The 15,826-nt window shown below is 40.9% G+C and overlaps 1 protein-coding gene across 1 annotated transcript in view; it reads right to left on the bottom strand.

Moving 5' to 3' along the window:
• LOC121714016 (very low-density lipoprotein receptor-like) overlaps positions 1-15,826 on the bottom strand; it is a 50,480-nt gene that overhangs the window by 20,962 nt on the left and 13,692 nt on the right. The window lies entirely within an intron of this gene.

Genomic DNA, 15,826 nt, shown 5'->3' with positions numbered 1-15,826 from the left:
CCTATCCTCCTCTGTGTGTGTGTGTGTGTGTGTGTGTGTGTGAGTTTGTGTGTATATGTGTGTATGTGTTTATTCTCAACAGGCTTGTTCTATGTAATCCACTTTCAAATGTTTAGACACATTGATTTTTGAGTGATGTTGAAGTTGATTGTATTCCTAGCTTTTCATAAACTAGATGTACCGCAGAGCGGTACAAAATATGACCGCCGCCCAGTCCAGCACATTTTTTCCTCAAAAAGAAATCACGCTGAAAGGCCTATATGATTCTAACTGTCTCACTAAATTGCATTATCCACACTCAATTCTCACTGGTATCTGCTAGACAACAAGTACCAAAACATGATTAGTTCATAGATTTCACATGTAAAATTCATTTTATACAACCCCACCTCCATCTTGCCTGTTTATAATTCTGAGAAATTCTTGATTGTTTGTGTTATGTTTATGTTATGTGTGTGTGTGTGTGTGTGTGTGTGTGTGTGTGTGTGTGTGAGTGAGTGAGTGAGTGAGTGAGTGAGTGAGTGAGTGTGTGTGTGTGTGTGTGTGTGTGTGTGTGTGTGTGTGTGTGTGCGTGCGCGTGCGTGCTTGTGTTTGTGCCTGCGTATGTGCCTATGCATGCAAGCGTACATATGTCTACTGTGTGAGTATGTGTCATACGTATGATTACTGTGAATGTATGTGTGTGTGTGTGTGTATCTGTTTGTGCACATGTGTGCACATGAAATGGGTTAACATGACCCCTGGAGGCAAACATACGGAAAAAAATGGTCATCCTAGGCCCTACAGTTCTCAAGATATTCACAGAGAACTGTGTCTGCCCTACCCTCCTTTCGGGGGGTCCAGTCCAGCGGGGGGGCTACAGATCAAAACGAAAAATGATAGTTCCATGCTATCCATGTGGGGGTACATGCCCACCAAGTTTCGTGTACCCCGGTCTTTCAGTGTCCCGGGAATCCTTGTTGGTGTACGTCACTAAATGTACACATAAATTATTTTATTGTAAGGCCCCCCATGAACGAAAGTACTCAAAACTTGGCATGCATTTGGAGGGTGTCATAATTATCCTACACTTTTAATTTCGTGCAGTTTTGACCTTGTCAGTCAGAGATATTGTGCTGAAAACACCAATTTTTTTGCTTTTTAATTTTTAACTAGGTGGCGCTATACATGAAATAAGTGGTAATGGGATGGGTTGACATGCCCCCTTAAGACCAACATACATAAAAAAGATGGACCTCCTAGGCCCTACGGTTCTCGAGATATTCACAGAAAACTGTCTCCGGCCACCTACAGGCCAGTTGGTGTATAGTAACATAAATTAATTTATTGTGTGGCCCCCCCATCAACTGATTTAGACCAAACTTGGCGTGCATTCAGAGGGTGTCATAATGACACCAATTCCAATTTCGTGCAGTTTTGACTATGTTAGGTCACAGATACCTGCGATTACAACACCTCATTTTTACTTTTTTGTGTTTAACTAATAGTAACATAAATTAATTTATTGTGTGGCCCCCCATGAACGGAATTCCACAAAACTTGGCGTGCATACAGAGGGTGTCATAATGATCATACACTTCCAATTTCGTGCAGTTTAGGTCACAGATACCTTCAATTACAACACCTCATTTTTACTTTTTTGTGTTTAACTAGGTGGCGCTATACATGAAATGAGTGGTTATGGAATGGCTTGACATGGCCCCTTGAGATCAACATACAAAAAAAAAATGGTCCTCCTAAACCCCACGGTTTTCGAGATATTCACAGAAAACTGTGTCTGCCCTACCCTCCTTTCGGGGGGTCCAGTCAAGCGGGGGGGTTACAGATCAAAACGAAAAACGATGGTTCCATGCTATCCATGTGGGGTTACATGCCCACCAAGTTTCGTGTACCCCGGTCTTTCAGTGTCCCGGGACTCATTGACGGAAATTTGGGCATGCGAAAAAGAAAGAAAAAAAAAAGAAAAAAAAAAAAAATCTGACTAAACCTATATGACCGCCGCTTCGCTGCGCGGCGGTCATAATAATACATTTTATAGATGTATATCATTTTCATATTACACTAATTTATATAAGGAAGTATCTGTTGAATCAAATGTATTCTATGTCTCTATTCAGAATTGATCTTCAATAAATATACAGTATACTTGTATTACTGGTAAGGTACATGTTTTTCTTTTATATATCATTATTGTTGACTGTAGCATTTGCTTATATACAAATAAATGGTTTATTCTTATGGACCAAATAAATCTAAACCATTGTCTGACTTCATTATTAGTTTTTATGCATACTTTTATGTTTTTGGTGAGAAAGAGAATGTGAATTCTGTCAACATTCTAAATCCCGTTTTCTGCATTTTTTTACACTTATCACTTAATTTATCATAACTTTTGAAAGGTTAATGATATTCCAATTCAGTCTTTTTTGTTAAATAGCCCACAACTTGCTGAACATGTCATACACTTTACACTATATTTTTCTCGTATAGAAATATAGTACAGCGGCTAAGGCCAGATTTTTACCTGAATCGTTCAGTTTTTGCAGAAAGCACGAAACTTGGTACAGGTATAGTACTACCCCTAGTGATCAAAAATTGAAATGGACCCCAACACATAGCGCCCCCTAGTGGCCCCTATCTTGACTTCAAATATGGCCACCAAAATATGCCCTTTTTTTCTACATTTATAATGCTATGCTGCTTTTAACACATAATATGACATGTCTACAGCCATCTTTCAGCATTATGAAATACATAATGAGACAATCATGCATAATTAAAATGGCAGACATGTTAGATTTTAAGGAAGTAGCCATACATTCTGACACTGAGTCAAAAACTGGGGTGCGTTTGGGCTATGTGTGAAGTTTTGACTGTGTGACTAAACCCTGCACTTGCCTGGTCTAAATCCTTCTAATTTGCCCCCTAGAGGCTGGCATGCTAGCAAGGAGGCTAAAACCCTTAGATGCTAGCGTCTGTCAAGTCTCTTATGCTTGGCATAAAACATATGCTGCCTTTTGGGAAATTAGCTATTTTGTCTTCTATCCTAGAGTTAGATAAATTAGTACGCACCCAGTCATAGTTAGATAAATTAGTACATAACCCAGTCCAACACATCCTACTGTTAGCCTAATTCAATTGAGGTGGGTGGGGCCAATTAGCATATGCTAAAGTTTCTTTTAAGGCTTATAGTGATTGTTTGAAAAGGTCTATTTTGTTTTATTGTAGTTTAATATTTTGCATCCCATAAAATGATTATGCCTGTCAATGAAGCTAATTTAAATATGTAATACCTTATGAGTTTAGCTCCCTCCTGACACATTAGGGCTCATGCTAGTCAGTGAACCAGCACTTTTAGGACACGTTCAGCGCCAAGTCTGGTGGAAACACCAAAAGCTTAAGACGGGTAAAGTTGAGTGTCGTCCGCATAGCAGTGATAATCAAATTCATGGGAGCGAATGGTCTCACCCAAGGAAGTATGTAAATAGAGAAAAGTAGGGGCCCTAATACTGATCCCTGATGCACACCTGTGGTGAGGTCATGTGCCCTTTAAGGTAGGATTTAAACCAGTCAAGGGCTTTCCTAGACATTCCAGTTCAGATAGTGTAGAAAGGAGAATGTCATGGTTAACAGTATCGAAGGCTGCAGATAAGTCTAGTAGAATGAATACTAATGACTTAGCAACTTAGCAAAAAATAAAAAGCAGTTTCAGTAGAATGACTCTTGAAAACAGACTGCATAGGGTCTAGCACAGTGGTCCCCAAACTTTTTCTTCCGAGGGCCAGCTCACTATGCCCGGCTCTAAGAGAGGGCCAGAGACTCTGAGTATATTAGTAACCATAAATAGCTTAGTGCTGTGAACAACAGCAGTCTACCTTAGTTGAATATTCCATTACATTTAATCATAGGCTACTGCAATTTACCTTTGTTAGCTGTGTTTATATTGCCATCATACAATATCAGTGTAAAATGTAGCTCAAATGAAATAATACTAATAGCAGAGAAATAATATTAGCAGGTAGTCCCAAAAGTGTATTTTATTCAAAATGTTTAATTCAAAACTCTGAACTCTGTGTCTTTGCATACACAGCTCAACTTGTGAACAAGCAATATCCTACAAATAATTTGAAGTTCTCAAACTGTGAGTTTTATGAAGTGCTGGCAAAAACATCTGAAATGACCACTTTCACTCACCTGATGAGAACTTTGTGAATTTGTACATTTGAACAAGTGAATAAAAATAGAAATAATTATCCCAGAAAGTCCCAGAAATATGACTTGAATAAAAGTTAGTTAGTTATTAACAATCAATTGATAAACTTTTAGAATACTTTGAGCACTGATGCAGTCAGCATAGGCCTCTTACATTGTTTGCAGGTAGGCCTACATTTCATTCCGTTTTTGATGGCAAACGCGAAACAGCGCCAAAACAACCACCAGTGGACAAAAAGAGTATTACATTGGTACTGTTAAGACTCGTCATAGACAATGAATGGGGGAAATTACGGAGGTTATAGTTTGACGATGTCGTACTCCCATGCGGGCCAGATGCTATATACCACGGATATGTTTTGGGGGGCCACCCAAAATGAAGTGGCGGGCCGTATCTGGCCCGCGGGCAGTAGTTTGGGGACCACTGGTCTAGCAGGTTGTTCTGATATAGTAAGTCCAAGACTTGCTTGAAGACCATTTTCTCCAAAAACTTTGACAAGAAAGGAAGAAGGGAGATAGGTCTGTAAAAACAGGAATGTTAGAGGTGGTGGCAAATGATACATTTTCCATCTTTATCCTCCTTGACTGATTTTTCACTAGTTTCACATTTGGCTAGGGTCAGTGTCACTACTGGTAGCATAAGCCAGTACCTGGAGCCTACAAACATTGCACAGGTAGTCCAACATCTCCAGAATGGCACACCAATACGTTCCATTGCCAGAAGGATTGCTGTGTCTCCCAGCGCAGTCTCAAGAGCATGTAGGAGATTCCAGTAGACAGTTGCTCAAGGAGAGCTGGGTAGGATGGTAGAGCGTCCTTAACCCAGCAGCAGGACCAGTATCTGCTCCTTTGTGCAACAACAAACAGTAGGAGCCCTGCCAGAGCCCTACAAAATGACCTCCTCCAGGCCGCTGGTGTGAATGTCTCTGACCACACTGTCAGACTTTATGAAGGTGGCCTGAGGGCCCGATGGCCTCTGGAAGGACCTATGCTTACTGCCCAGCACTGTGCAGCTCAATTGGCATTTGCCATAGATTACAAAATTGGCAGGTTCGCCATTAACGCCCTGTGCTTTTCACAAATGAGACCAGGTTCACCCTGACGTTTAAAGATGTCTTGGAGAATGTAATGCTGCCTGCAACATCATTCAGCATGAATAGTTTGGTGGTGGGCCAGTGATGATCTGGGGAGGGATATCCTCGGAAGGACGCACACACCTCTACGGGCAAGACAACTGCACCCTCTCTACTCTTAGGCATCAGGATGAAAACTTCAGACCCATTGTCTGACCCTGTATTGGTGCAGTGGGCCCTGGGTTCCTCCTGGTGCACAACAATGGCTGGACACATGTAGCGAGAATGTGCAGGCAGTTCCTGGAGGATGAAGGCATTGATACCATTGACCTGCCCCCCCACACTCCCCTGACTTAAATCCGATTGAATACCTCTGGGATATTTTGGTCCATCCAACACCGCCAGGTTGCACCACCGACTGTCAAGGAGCTCAGTGATGGCCATGTCCACATCTGGGAGCAAATTCCCCAGGACACCATCCGCCATTTCATTAGGAGCATGCCCCGATGCCATCAAGCATGTCGGGGCCATACGAACTACTGAGTACCATCATGAGTTGCTGCGCTGAAATTCAAGCAAAATGGACTAGCTTGCCGTGTCATTTTTTCCTCTTAGATTTTCGGGGGGTCTTTGAATTCAGTCCTCTGTGGATTGATCATTTTCATTCCCAAAAAACAAAGTGGCATCCTTTTGTTCCTAACATATTACCCAGTCCATATCAGTTTGAATCCTACCTCACAGGATGCTCGTTTAACGTATCATGGCTTGGACATCTGTCCGCACCTCACCATCTCACCACAGGGGTCTCCCAGGGCTCAGTACTGGGCCCCCTTCTCTTTGCTATCCACACCACTTCTTTGGGACAGATTATACATTCGCACAGCTTCTCATACCACTGCTATGCAGATGACACATAGCTTTATCTGTTCTTTCCACCTGATGACCCCTTGGTCTCTACACGGACCACGGATTGCCTCTCAGACATATCTTGATGGATGAAGGCATACCACCTCCAGCTAAACCTCTCAAAAAACAAACTGCTGGTCCTCCCAGCTAAACCTACTGCTCCCACCTACTCGAATGCCCTCATACAGGCATTATATGCTACCCCCCGACTGTTGCACTCTTCAGACAAACATTGTCTAGCTCTGCCACCGGTACGCTCAGGTCAATCCAAACTTTTTTCATCTGTTGTTCCTCGTTGGTAGAACGCGCTACCAGTTCCTACTAGAGCAGGGACATCCCTCTCCATCTTCAAAAAACTCCTGAGGACCCAGCTCTTCAGAGAATATCTTCTCTCGTAGCACTACTTACAACTAGCTAATTCTAGCACTTACCACCTGACTTAACTGTATAAAAACAGTACTCACTTATGCACTCTTCCCTATTGTACTCTACCTTTTTGAATTGTTTTAAATTGTTCTAGAATTGTTGAGAGAATTGTTTTAAAAGCGTTAAACTGTTTACCAGGTTGTAAGGCGCTTTGGCTAAAAATGCGTCTTAATGTAATGTAGATATCCTAATGTAATGTCCAGCATGATGTTTTTTCCCTATTGAAATCTGATGTGTTTTATTCTTTTCTGAAGTGTATATTTTTTTGAGCAGTGTATAGTAAGTAAGAGTTAAGGTTTGCTCAGAAAGAGAAGAAGGTAGAATAAGAATGTATTGATGATGTATAGTTACTTCAATTAACCAAGATATAGAATAATTGCCTTATTTTCTTACACATAGTGGCCATATTGGAATCTTACCAGATTATACTTGATGCCTTGTATATTATTGAGGTTGTCATGTGATAAAATGATTGTTCAAACTTTTAAATTGTTTTTGAATGATATTTCTATCATGAATAACAATAATGATGGTCTATATTTTCACATTTGGTATCCTCCATATTGGATTTCAAAATTGCCAACATCAAGTTTGTTTGGAAATCCTGTCAATAGCTTCCTTGACCCTAACAATTGAGTGTTAGAACTTAAAATACTTTTTTATCTTGTTTAATTTTGAAGTTGTATCAACAATTCTATTAAGAATGGTAGCCATATTTGAATTCAAGATGGTGGCCACTAGGGGGTGCTATGTGTTGGGGTCCATTTCTATTTTTGATCACTAGGGGTAGTAGTTGTTGTGTATGGATATACAAACTTCATTTCCCATAATGCCATGAGTTTAGGCGGGGGCTATATAAGGTAGAGCTCCCCATCCAACGCTCTTCTCTACTGCAAGGAGACTCAGAAAGCCTATGTGTATTGTAAGTATACCGTAGTTAATAAAGCCAAGTTTATTGTTCAGCACTTTCATGTCCACCTCTATCAATGTGTATGCGTGCCCTCACTCGGACACAACATACTGGCGACGAGGTGTGGAATAGTTAACCACGACTTTGGAAGCGGGACGAAGATGCTAGAACGACAGTAAAATTAGCAGAAGAAGCACAACGATGGCAGTGTACAGCAGCGAGACGGGCTTGTGCTTCGATGAAAGCAATGAAAGTTTCAAGACGTATGAGCAAAGATTTGCACAGTTTGTGGAAGCCAACGGAATTGAGCAAGGGAAACAAAGGGCTGTTTTCTTATCTGTGGTAGGTGCAAAGACTTTCTCATTACTGACAGACTTGCTAGCACCGAAAAAGCTGTCTGACTGCACATTAGAGGACTTGTTTAAAGCACTGAGAGAATTCTATGTGCTAAAGAAAAATGTATTAAGTGAACGTTACTCATTCCGTGTTCGAAGGCAGCAAAATGGAGAGACTGTAGCTGAATATGTGGCTGCGCTAAAAGGACTTGCAACAACCTGTGAGTTCGGTGACAAGTTGGATGAGCAGCTCAGGGACCAGCTAGTTTATGGAATTAGCAGTAAAGAGCTACGAACTAAGCTGTTGAGTGCTGCATATGGAGAAAAGCTGAAGTGGGCAAAAGTCATGGACATTGTGCACAATTTTGAGTCCACAACCAGCAGTCTGAAAACGATTCAGCAAACACCGCTTAGAACCGACAGCGTGAGCAGCTACAAGGGGAAGGCTCACGCGCGCCAAAAAGAATCTGAGAGGAAACAAAAGCCAAACGCGACGAGCGGCGGAGACAACGTGTGCTACCGTTGCCAGCGAGAAGGGCATTCGCCTGCCAACTGCAGATACAAAGATTTCCAGTGCAGAGCGTGCAACAAGAAAGGGCATCTGGAGCGAGCATGCAGAACCAAGGAATCCGGCAAGCACAGCGGCGGACAGCGACCGTCAGCGAGGGGCACGCCAGCCGAGCGAGACACCCTCTACGTCGTGAGAGAACCGCCAGACAAGGGGACAAGTGCAACGCGGAGCCAACGGTCAGCATCGCCCTTGGAGGGAGCGGCATACGCGCCAGGACAGCCACCAGGAACTGAGAACTGTGCAGACACTGAATTACCAGGGGTCACAAAAGACTATGAACTGTTTACAGTGAAAGGTGACAGTGAGTATGTGAAGCCATACATGGTAATGGTGAGATGCAATGGTATTAAGATTAAGATGGAAGTTGACACAGGTGCAGCAATGAGTGTAATGTCAGAGAAGCTGTACAACAAGCGGTTTAAAAAGTGTAAACTGCAGCCATGTGATGTGCGGCTTAAAACGTACTCCTCAGAACCAATTGTACTCATGGGTCACATTAGAGTGAAAGTACAGTGTGGTGAGCAAACAAAACAACTCACGTTATTAGTGGCAAAAGGAAGTGGTCCAACACTAATGGGCAGAAACTGGATTCAGCACCTGCATTTAGACTGGTCTAGAGTGAATCACTTACCAGTTACTGATCCTCTCTCAGAGATGTATGATAGATATTCTCCTGTGTTCAATGCAGATCGTGGGGTCATTTCAGGTGTGAAAGCAAAGCTGAGAGTCATGGACAATGCCAATCCAAAATTCTGCAAGGCTAGATCTGTGCCTTATGCACTTAGTGCTGCTGTTGACAAACAATTAGCCAAATTACAGGAAATGGGAGTTTGCACTCCAGTGGAGTACAGTGAATGGGCAACCCCAATTGTGTGCATTCCAAAAACAAATGGTGATGTCAGAATTTGTGGTGACTACAAGGTAACGATAAATCCATGGTTAGAGGTAGACAAATACCCTCTTCCTAAAACACAGGATCTGTTTGCCCAGCTAGCTGGGGGAAAATACTTCACCAAGCTAGATCTTACCCAAGCTTACCAGCAGGTGGAGCTAGATGACAAATCTAAGCAGTACCTGATCATTAACACACCAAAAGGGCTTTACCAAATGAACAGGTTACCCTATGGAATAGCTAGCTCACCAGCAATATTCCAACGTATTATGGATCAGATTCTTCAGGGCTTACCAAAAGTTGTATGCTACCTTGACGACATATTGATTACGGGGTCAACCGAGGCCGAACACTGGGAAAATGTGGAGCAGGTGTTACAACGCTTACAAGACAGAGGCATACGGGTGAACAGAGACAAATGTAGCTTCAGTCAGCCAAGTGTAACATACATGGGGCACAAAATTCCCTGTACCTGAGAAAGTGGAAGCGATAGTCAACGCTTCAGTCCCTAAAAATGTCACAGAGCTTAGGGCTTTTTTAGCCTTACTGACCTACTATGGGAAGTTTCTTGAGAATCTCTCAACCGTTATCAAACCAATGACAGTGTTGCTACAGAAGGACAGTCAGTGGAACTGGTCCAGCCAATGTCAAGCAGCGTTTGAGAAAGCTAAATCACAGTTGGCATCGTCTAGTGTTCTCACACACTTCGATCCACAATTGCTGATTTTACTGGCTTGCGATGCTAGTGCCTATGGTCTAGGAGCAGTGATATCACACCAAATGACAGAAGGTAGTGAACGACCTATAGCATACGCTTCACGTACCTTGAGTAAAATGGAGATTAACTACTCACAAATTGAGAAGGAAGCGTTAGGCATCATTTTTGGTGTACAAAAATTCAGGGATTATCTCTATGGCAGGAAATTTGTTTTGGTTACTGATCATAAGCCACTGGTGAAAATTTTGGGACCAACGACAGGAGTACCAGCATTAGCTGCTGCGCGTTTACAGAGATGGGCTTTATTGCTGTCAGCTTATCAGTATGACATAGGGTGTGTTCGAAACGGGTAAAGTTGCTGCCTTTTAAGATATCTAACTGGGGAGCAAGGCAGCAAGTGCGGTTCGAAACCGAAAAAACAAATTCTGCTGCCTTTTAAGATATCTTAGAATTCCCAAATAACGGTCATTTTTGAAGGCAGCATCGATGCACACTTCATGCTGCCTCCTACCCATAATCCCTTGCGGCAACGTCTGAAACAGCTGTGAAAGGTAAACAAACATGGCGGATGACATCGGTAATGGCTGCTGAATCTGTTTAAAATGTCATTTGTGTGATCTTATTTTGCTTAGATTTGCAGATTACAGATTAGAAATAAACAATTTACTATCTGATTATGCCATTGTTGTAACCATTAATAACGTCTGGTCTGATATATCTGCCGGCCGTAAAACTAATTTATACCGTTAGCCTGCTAGCTTACGTAAGCTAATTTAGTTTAACGTCAGGCCTTTGCTAACGTCATACCGTAGTGTTAACCAAAGATTCTAGAGTGCTACGCTCATTTTTAAAAGATGCATTTAATCCAAAGTCATGTCTAGTGAGACAGCTCTCTATGTAGGGAGGGAGGCAGTAGGCAGCTGTCTCCCGTTTGGAACACACCCATAGTCTACAAAGCCTCCTTAGAGCACGCCAATGCTGATGGCTTATCGCGTTTACCTTTGCAGAAAGAGGCGCCACAAAGCAACCCTAAATTCAGAGTGTCGTGGCTAGAATCAATCCCTGTGTCAGCAAAAGACATAAAGAAAGAGACAGACAAAGACAAAATACTTACCAAACTACTAACACAAGCCGGATGGCCAAAATATGTGAGTGAAGTTGACTTAAAAGCATACTGGAACAGACGTGATGAACTTACAGTGGAAGCAGATTGTGTTTTGTGGGGTTTAAGAGTAATAATACCTACCTCATTGAGACCTCAGATGTTGAAGGAACTACATGAAGAGCACTTGGGTATTGTTAGGACAAAGGCCTTAGCTAGAAGCCATTTTTGGTGGCCCACTTTGGATAATGAAATTGAAGCCATGGTAGATAGCTGTCCTACCTGTCAAAACCACCGACATGCACCTAACAAAGCACCAGTGCACCCGTGGAAATGGCCAGAGCTGATTTTGCAGAAAAGGGGAACCACCAGTTTTTGTTGGTTAGTTATGCATATTCACGTTGGCCAGAGGTCAAATTAACCCTTAAAGGTGTAGGTTTTTGAACGTTCTAAGTTCCGCAACAATTGAAGGTTCTAAAATTCTATGTTGAATTCAATGAACCCAGATATTCTTTAGAACGTTCATTTCTCAACATTCCCGTACTCCTTTAAGGGTTAATGACAAGTACCACTGCTACAGCTACTATTGAAGCTATGAGGAGTCTGTTTGCAGCTTATGGGCTCCCCCAAGTGGTTGTTTCAGATAATGGCCCACAGCTTGTGTCAAAAGAGTTCGAAACATTTTTGGAAGCGAATGGAGTTAAACATATCAAGTCTGCTCCATACAATCCAGCATCCAATGGATTAGCTGAGAGGTTGGTCCAAACTTTTAAGCAGTCACTGGATAAACAGAAAGATTCTGGGCGATCATTACAACACTGCATAGATAGTTTTCTATTCAGTTACCGAAACACTACCGTGTTCCTCTACAGGGAAAACTCCTTCTCAGTTGTTCCTAAAGAGAAATGTCAGAACCAGGTTGTCACAAGTGACACCAAAGTTTTCTGTGCAAATGCAAGAAAAACAAGCAAATGTGAAAAACAACCAAACCCGTGTGAGAATGTTACAGCCAAATCAAGCAGTGCTGGTTAAGAATTTCCGGGGAGGGGAAGGAAAGAAATGGAAACATGGTGTAATTGAGCGAGTGCTGGGTCCTCTTACTTACCTTGTAAACATAGATGGACAAATAAGCAAAAAGCACATTGATCAACTGATTGCTACTAAGATTTCTGGTGAATGCAAAATTACTGAGAATGATGAGGTAATGGCAGAACAATTGTATGATCCTCTTGAAACAGAGATTGTACCCGGTCTTGAACTGGAAGGAGATGAATTAAATGAAATTGTGAATGAACCAGTCAGCACCCGACCACAGAGAATCAGGCGAGCTCCTGAACGTTTGACATACTGAAATGTTATGAGTTAATGAAGTTATCCTGTAAAAGATACAGAGGATTTTTTTGTTATGGTTGAAAATGGATGGACAATGATTTATAAGTGTAAGTAAACACTATTGTTTAGATCCAACGCTCTTCTCTACTGCAAGGAGACTCAGAAAGCCTATGTGTATTGTAAGTATACCGTAGTTAATAAAGCCAAGTTTATTGTTCAGCACTTTCATGTCCGCCTCCATCAATGTGTATGCGTGCCCTCACTCGGACACAACAGTAGTATAACTGTGCCAAGTTTCATGCTTTCTGCCAAAACTGAACGATTCCGGTGCTTAGCCGCTGTACTAATATGATGAAAATTCATTTTTATGCGAATGAAATTCAATTTTAACGAATTTCGGTATACATTTGGAGAGGATTTTCAAAGACTGTTCATTACTATATCAACATTACCATATGTATTTTACATCATTTGATAGAACTGACCCTTCTGATTACAATGGTATGTATATCCCATTGATGGTATGTATTATACTCAAGAAATAAGTTTTTTTGTGTAAGGAGGTCATCCAGCACCAAAAATGGAATGTTCGGCACGGACACGAAAGGGTTAAACACCCATTGAACCAGCGGAAACCTGAATGCAATAGCAAAAATATATTTTGTGTAGTCATTTTATATCAGAACCCCTGACATGCATTTTGGGTAACCAAAAGTAGTTTTTTTTTTGCACTTCTGGTTAGACACAAACTGCATTTCATTGTCTTTGTACTCTGCACAATGACAATAAAACTGAATCTAATCTAATCTAATCTAGATGTATTTTAGTATAAGTAGGCTATAAGTATATATATACTCTTTTGATCCCGTGAGGGAAATTTGGTCTCTGCATTTATCCCAATCCGTGAATTAGTGAAAAACACAGCACACAGTGAGGTGAAGTTTTGACAGATGTTGCCGCTTGCAGATTTGTCACTTTCTGATATACTAGAGACGCACACAAATATGCATGACATGTTTAAAAGTCAAAATTGTATGTAGTACTACATGCACTGGACCATTAATATGCCACCCAAAAAACAAACACCTAAATAGCACGTGGGTATAGAACCACGAATAAATTGACTTGTTTGCTTGGTAATCAGACGTCTATCAACTTGCGCCACGAGCCAGCTGACAGCACTCACAGAAATTGACTTCAGTTGTATGATTAAAAGAAGTCAGCTAACATTATGATAATTGTAACAAGTTAACATAGCTGTTCATGTTATCTGGCTACCATGTTATCATGCTACCGTTGCCCAAGCCATTTAGTAGGCCTTCAAAGTATCATGGTTAAGTTTTACAAACGTTTCACTGAGGTTAGGCTGTGGCCGCCCCTACCTGAAGTGTCTGTAGAGCAAATAAATCAGCAAATAAATCAAATAAAAATGTGTATCCTTGTGTTGTGTAGCCTATCCTTTTGTCCAGCCTATTCTTTTAAGAATTCAGTTCATGAAACACAGGCATTGAAACTGCAATGGGCAGGAGAAGTCTATAACGTGTCCATATTTTACAAAAAATTTGCGCACAGGAGGAGTCAAAACTCTAAGGGTTATAGGCTATTAACGTTAATGTTGCATGGGTTTGATATTTTATTGATATTTTATTTCCCAATTCACACGTTCATGCTTCTCCTGTGGCGCAACAGGTTAATGCTTATATAGCCTATTGCTTTTTCACGCAGTCGACATGGGTTCAATCCTCCCCATTACACGTTTTTTTTAATTATTATTTATTTATTTTTAGACCAGCAACGCTTCCTCAATTTAGGCTACAGATACTAGGTGGCCACAGAGAGCCTGACCAGCAGTCAGTGAAATGTTTGAAAACTTAACCATGATACTTTGAAGACCTATTGGCTTGGGCAACTGCTGTAGCAAGACAACACCATCAGCCATGCATGTTACAGTTTTTTTCAGTCGCTAACAAGCGTTTGTCTAACCAGTTGTCACATTTTCAAAACTCTAAACACAATTAGCACAGCGTCTTTTGTGGCCATACCATTCACGGTACGTATACGTTTTCACACAATATGCAGCCAGTGAACACATTTCCACAATGCTTACATTTTCTTAACAGACAAGCTATACCTCCCAATAAAACTATGGATTGTTTTTGTAGTATTTACAAATGTTAACACACAACATCCCACAATAGCAAACACAATATTCCAAACCTTAGACACAGTATAAAAACCTCTGCTTCTGCTCTGCTTCCAAATGGTTTTATCCCAGGTTTAATCAGATCTGATCAGATGCGATGTTGATGAAAACGTGTGGCCTAACTCTGAAGATCGCAGAGATTAGATACAGTAATTTTGTGTTATTTTTAGTTCCCCCCCTTTTTATCTGGGCTTTTTGCTGTTGTTTTTTGTTCAGCTTTTATGTGTTTCATGGCTATTTTGTTTACTGTAAGCAATACTGTAAAACTTTTTCTGTTCTATCATACTGTAAACAGTATTTCTACTGTACCAGTAAACAGTAAAGGGAAAAAAATGATTTGCTTTTTACTGGAATGCTTTTGAATGTGAATATTACATGTGGACATACAGTTCCCAACCAAGAAATTTAGTGTAAAAACGGTGGATAGCATGTTTTGCATGCAAATACCTGTAAAACTGGAACATACAAGTCTATGCAGTTTTTGTAATGTCAACAATAGCCAGTATTTTGAAACCTGGTGTACTTTGTTTGACTGCATGTACCTTGTGAAGTGAAAACAAGTGTTATTCTTTGACAGAATAATTTCATTTTGAGTCAGATTTCCAGTGTTTTGGTAAAGTTGGTGTGTGCAGAGAAAGATGTGTTCTGTATTGAAATGAAGAGTTAGTATATATTTAACAAAATGTGTTTTTGAGAAGAAAATTATCCATTTGGCCAATTGTGTTTTGTAGGTGTGAGTCTGTGTTAAGAGTTTAGAAAAAGTATCTGAAGTATGGGTAAGCGCTTTTTAGCGATTGAAAAAAACTGTAGGCTAACTTGCTACAATCATCAGCTGACTTCTTCAAATTGTATAGACTAAGTCAAATAAATTTCACTATGACTTATCAGCTGGTTCGTGGCACAAGTACGTGGATGAATGGTTATCATGTAGCTTAAGTGGTTTCATTTAGGAAGCAGGTTCGATACATGAGTTATTATTAGGCTATTTGTATTTATGTTTTTGGTGGCATATTCATGGTCCAGTGCATGTAGCGTACTACAGACAATTTTGACATTTAAATATGTCATGCATAGGCCTCTTTGTATTTGTTCGTCTCCAGTTTCCATCAGAAAGTGACAAATCTGCAAGCGGCCACATCTGTCAAA

This window comes from Alosa sapidissima, chromosome 7 (assembly GCF_018492685.1).
Source record: "Alosa sapidissima isolate fAloSap1 chromosome 7, fAloSap1.pri, whole genome shotgun sequence".
NCBI lineage: Eukaryota > Metazoa > Chordata > Actinopteri > Clupeiformes > Clupeidae > Alosa > Alosa sapidissima.
The sequence above is the reverse complement of the archived record's forward strand: the minus strand, read 5'-3'. Positions and strand labels throughout refer to the sequence as shown.